The sequence below is a fragment of the Toxorhynchites rutilus genome, chromosome 3, assembly GCF_029784135.1.
Source record: "Toxorhynchites rutilus septentrionalis strain SRP chromosome 3, ASM2978413v1, whole genome shotgun sequence".
In the NCBI taxonomy this organism is placed as follows: Eukaryota; Metazoa; Arthropoda; class Insecta; order Diptera; family Culicidae; genus Toxorhynchites; species Toxorhynchites rutilus.
The window spans coordinates 330,602,898-330,608,897 of NC_073746.1; positions in this window are offsets into that span (position 1 = coordinate 330,602,898).

The following is a 6,000-nucleotide window of genomic DNA, read 5'->3' on the forward strand; positions in this document are numbered from 1 at the left end:
ATCAGTGTAGAAAATTATAGATCCTGGGTGAATATCAGGTCCCCCTGACTCCCATTCAGTGCGGCTTGGCTCAGTCACATTGAATAGTCGTTCAAAGTTGTATTGCCTGTTCATCCAGTCCTCCTGAGTTAGTATCGGATTAAGTTTGAATTCCTTTAGAATACTTAAATGACCCCTAAGGTCTCCATCAAAGAACTGTTTTGTTCTTTTCAATCTTAGTGCGTTTTTTTCCGCCTCCAATTGAACGAATAGATATAAGGGAAGTAGATTTAACATTGCATCTAGTGCTTTAGATGGCGTACTACGAATTGCTCCTGTGATGGAAATTGTAGCTAACCTTTGTAATTTTCCTAGCTTTTCCTGAGCATGCTTGGATTTTGTTTTTGGCCACCAAACTAATGACGCATATGTTATTCTAGGTCTCACTATAGCAGTGTAGATCCAGTAGATCATTTTAGGTCTAAGTCCCCATTTGTTACCGAATGTTCTTTTACTAATCCATAATGCATTTGTAGCCTTATGTATTATTTCATCTAAATGCGAGTTCCAATTGAGCTTGCTATCAAGTGTTACTCCTAAATATTTCACTTTTGGAGAAAACACTATTTTAGTTCCCAGCAAATGCAAATCTGGTATTTTCATTTTCCTTCTACGTGTAAAAGGAACAACAGTAGTTTTATGAGGATTTATAGATAAACCCTCATCATTACACCATGCTATAGTTAAGTTTAGAGCATATTGCAATCTGTCTCTGATTACATGCTCATATTTCCCACGAACTACAATTACAATATCATCTGCAAAGGCTATGATTTCAAATCCTATCCTTTCAAGGAATGCCAGTAGGTTATCTACTACCAATGACCATAACAGAGGTGAAAGGACCCCTCCTTGTGGGCATCCTTTCACAGTTCTTATTGTAACTGTGGCCCCTCCCTGATTACACGTTATTTCTCTTTTTTGTAGCATTTGAAATATCCATTCTACAACAGTTTCATCGAAATTACGCTGTATCATAGCATATCTCATTGAATTGTGGGATGCATTGTCAAACGCTCCTTCAATATCTAAGAACGCGGCTAGTAGCAACTCTTTGACTTCAAGTGTTTTTTCAATTTTCGTTACTAGTGTATGAAGTGCTGTTACTGTTGATTTTCCTGGCTGGTATGCAAATTGAAGTTTACTGAGTGGTGTCGATTTCAAGTATTGCGATTTGATATAGTCATCAATTAGTTTCTCCATTAATTTCAGCATAAATGACGAAAGACTAATAGGCCTAAACGATTTTGGACTTTTTTTATCTTTTTTATTAGCTTTGGGAATAAAAACAACCCGAATTTGTCGCGAATTTGGTAAGATATACGATCCAACAACGAGTCGAGATTATTTAAATTTACCACCGAAATTCGGAGTCAATAGCCTCAACTTCAAGAGCGCTACGTCCAATTCATGGTCGTCATAATCGTCTTGCGAGATCAACAATTGAGCGTCTAGTGGAAAAACAAGAAGTGGGTTATATCTGTGATATAATCGCAAGGTAGACGTAGGACTACCGTTGCCTCGGTAATCATTCATTTGAAATTGCATCTGAATCAATTCTTAATTAATGAATTAATGAATATTTTGAAAGTTTTTTTCTTTTTAGTTTGTGGGTGGATGAGTATAAGTATGGTATTGTTATTAACATAAAATTCAACTCTTTCGAACTTATTGGTGGTCCCGAAACGAACCGATGAAATTTGAGTGGCCTTGTAAAAGCAACTTAAGATGTTTGATACGTGATTCATTTTCGTGAGAATAACACGAGATTTTTCATGATCACTCCATGCGGGTGCCATTTCATGCTGAAAACGAAATAAAGTCTATATAACCTTGTATAACATTTATTTTGATTTCATCGTGATGTGGCAATTTTTCATGACTGTTCTATGCGAAAGCAGAACAGAAACTGATGCTATTGGATTGCATCACGGGAACACCAAGTCGAGTGCGTAAATGGTTGCGAATATTCCTTCGCCCGGACGCATTCACACGCAAACAATTTTTCATGTCTATTCCGAGCGAAAGCAGAACAGAAACTGATGCGAGTAAAAGTACAAACGCCTTGCATGTGTCCGCTATGGTTCCCCAAAACCAATGCAAGCGAGCAAAGGAAATCACAGCTTGCATGTATTCGCTATAAGGGTTTCTCCAGGTGCATAGATTTTGCGTCCTTTTTCGGGAACACATTGCGATCACCAATCATCATCAATGAGCTAGATTGTTATGACTTCAATAGCTTGCTTTCAAAGCAATTTTTAAGCTAGTGAAACGATTTTTTGGACCAATAAGTGACAATCATATATCTCGTTGACATTTTATTTTTAAGATGAAGTGATTATTATACCACTCCATTCAGCCGGTAAAGAGATATTAACGTTCAAAACCTTGCAGTCCAGCGTCACTCTCTCGCTTTCGAAACTCTGAACTTACACCCTGGTACAGAAATGAAAGACGTAGTCCTACGTCAAAAATTGAATCCACAGGCACGATACAAAATGTTCCTGTGTCAGTGAGACAAAGAAGTGCCCGTAGTGTCGAGAATCATCGAAAAAATCATCTTCAGCGATGAGGCTTATTTCTGCCTGAATGGCTTCGTTAATAAGCAAAATATGCGTTATTGGTTTGGCCGTACTTCTTCCGTGATGATCTAGACCGGCACGTTACTGTGAATTGCTGCCGCTCAACGATAACCGAATGTTTTTGACCCGAGTTGGATGATATGGACTTGGACTATATGTGGTTTCAACAGGACGGCACCACAAGCTACACAGTGAATTTAACAATCGATTTATTGAAAACTAAGTTTGGTGAGCGTGTTACCTCACGAAAAGGCCCAGTCAATTGGCCGCCTCAGTCGTGCGATTCGACGCCGCTAGACTACTTCCTGTGGGGCTACGTCAAGTCTATGGTCTATGCCAGCAAGCCAGCGACGATTGGTGAACTTCGTACGAATATCGAACGTGAAATTGCAGCAGTATCGACCGATTATACTTGAAAATTTGGGTTCAGCCTCTGGACTAGAACTAGTCACCATCCAATTTTGTCTCAATTTACAACTCCTCCTTTTCCTAAATTTACGTCCAATGTTTATGAAATTTGTCAAGTGGTTTTTGAAGAGATTAAAATTGATGTTCTTTGAAAACCAAGTTTACACAAAAAACTCTAAGATCAAACAGATCGAACAGAAAAGATTGACCGTGTTTTTTGTAGTACAAAGAATCGATCCAAAAAATTGGAAACCAGTGACGAAGCGATGGATCTTCCAAATGTCGATCCAAGATCGCCCAATTCCTAATCAGAATACAGGGTTATGTTAATCAAAAAATGGATTCAACGTATTTCTCATTTATTGATAATATTCTAAATGTGAGATTTTTTATGTCATCACATTCTTCATTTTCGATTGAATCCAGATCAAGTATTTAATACTTTTTCTCTGTCTTCTGTAATGTGATGATGATTCACAAAACGTAGGACTGCGTGCAGTCATCCACACAGTTTTTTACTTTGAATTTCATTCTGCATTCAGGTGAGCTGGAAACAAACATATGGATATTGTTTCAAAATTTGTAAATGTCATGCAGGTTGTGTGACAACTCGCTTTCTTCTAAAATAACGGGACAAATATCCCCACTTGTTTTTTTTTATCCTGTGCTAAAAGACACATGTGGTCCCGGAATGTTACGTTTAAAAGGTGGCCGCTGTCAATTCAGAACAGCAGGACGAACTTGCTCATCATACTCCTGAAGGAGATGGAAGCACTCTTACAAACACATACACACGGTTACTACTTGCAAACTTTTTCGCCCTTTGATGTTACCGAAGGCTATGTGCATTTTTGTGTCAGATGCTGTTTTTTCTTTTTTAAATAAAACTTTTGATGGTTTTGTTTTATGTTTGGTAATTGACTCATCCCTGCTTCCACATGTATCCTGTCCTTACGCCTACTCACACGGTGCCTTTTGATGTGAGCAGCAGCACATCTATGGCTTTTTGGTTTTATAGATTAGCGTCTTCGGCTTGTACTTCACTAACGTGTTCTGAGCTGGAATTAGATTTCGTTTAGTACATTAAGCCCAAGCTAAAACCGTTACATTCCTTTTAACGTAGTGCTTCCCTTCTTTCATTTCTTTCATTTTTTCTGTGTGTCAACAAATGTTCCCAGCTCAATAAAAATACCGTCGTTGGTGCTCGGATGAGAAAGGCAAGTGTGATGTGCGTACACTCATTTAAGCGAAGGTAATTACATGGTTCGAAGCGGTGGGAGTGTCCCTGATTTTTTAAAGCAGGATTCACATAGTCACGTGCCTTCGACACTTCAACGCCTATCATTTTAATAGAAAGCTTATTTTCGCCACAGGTTTCGCAGTATTCCCCCAGAAATGTTTGCTGAATAGTGGCGTTTTGTCAATTATACAAAAATTAGAACACAATTGTTCGTTCCTTCTGTGGTGTGAGAAATATAAGCGTAAATATTGTGACATGAGTCAAACGGTGCACGTGTCGATGCTTTGAGCGATCCTCCCGTTAGAATGTTACATTTTTTATTGCGTGCGACCGTTTGTCGTTGAATAGACATTTGAGAAGGCAATTTAATACAATGGTAAAACTAGTTTTTTTTTGCTTAGTATGTAATTACCCGAAAAAAGTTACAAAACCAAGAAACGTTGTGGCATATGAGTTTGTAGTCCCAATCGAAATTTCTTCTCGGGAAGACATTATCGCGTGGTAATGAGTTTTTGCTATTCGAGCTCAGGCAGCAGCAGCCCGCGGAAGCTTCCCAACTGGCTTTAATCTAGCAATTATCATTGTTTGGGAGTAATCATCATCTATCCGCATGACAAACTTTTCCTGCGTAGCAGCATCAACGGCAGACGGGGCTAAAAAGTGTAACTCTCACTATTGGCTAGTTTTTGTTTCAGACCAAAATGGATCCCCTCCCGAGCCGGGAAGACGATTATGAACTGGGATGCTTGGCGAATACACGCATGAAAAGTTTGGAATGAATTACAAAACCTTCGAACGTGTTTGATTCCAACAAAAATAATAATAAGTTTGATAACCATTCCTAAAATCAATTCCGGGAAAGTTTGTTTATCTATTGATTTGGGTGATAACGGTTTTGATCCTTTTGTATTAAAATATAATTGGTAATACAGTGTGGAAAATTTTAGTAAGTCAACAAACAATAATTGATCCACAGCAATTGAAAATGCTAGCCCCTAATGTGTTCTTATTTGGCTGAATCTATATATACAGTCATTCCATGCCAAACCAATATAGCGGTTCTCAGATTTCCATGAAAAGTGGTAGTTTTGTTCCTTTTCGCAAAATATTAGACACGCATTTTTTAATTTTTTCGATAGGGTGACCATTTAGATTTGAGGGTGGTCCGAAAAATTTTTTTTTACACTTTTTTCCAAAAAAAATGTCTTTTTAAATTCATAACTTCTGAATTACTGGACCGATTCATATGATCGATATACCGTTCTGAATCATATTTCGGACAATTTGTTCTAATATCTTGATATGCTTAACACACTGATGATATAACTATAAATTTAATATCACAATTGCTTCTTTAGAGTTATCCCTTGGTTTCACTATCATTTCATCTGAGAATTACATTTGAGTTATTAAATAGTAGGAAAAAAACTGACAGCACCACTCATTATCGTTTGTGTTTGACGTTTGCTTAGCGTGAGCACGCTACCAGACTATTGATTTATATATTAGATATATAATATTTTGATATATTACAGATTTTACCAGATTTTCTCATTCCCACTCAGATATTCAGAAATTCTGAATATTCTTCTTCATCCGCTCTAGCACTAAAATTTCCCGTATACATCTTTTTTGTCGTAGCAGAATTGACGTGGGGCTACCGTTGGATTAGTAAGTATTTGTATTGTACTGAATAAATTACCGATTGAATGAATTCAATTGAATTTAACA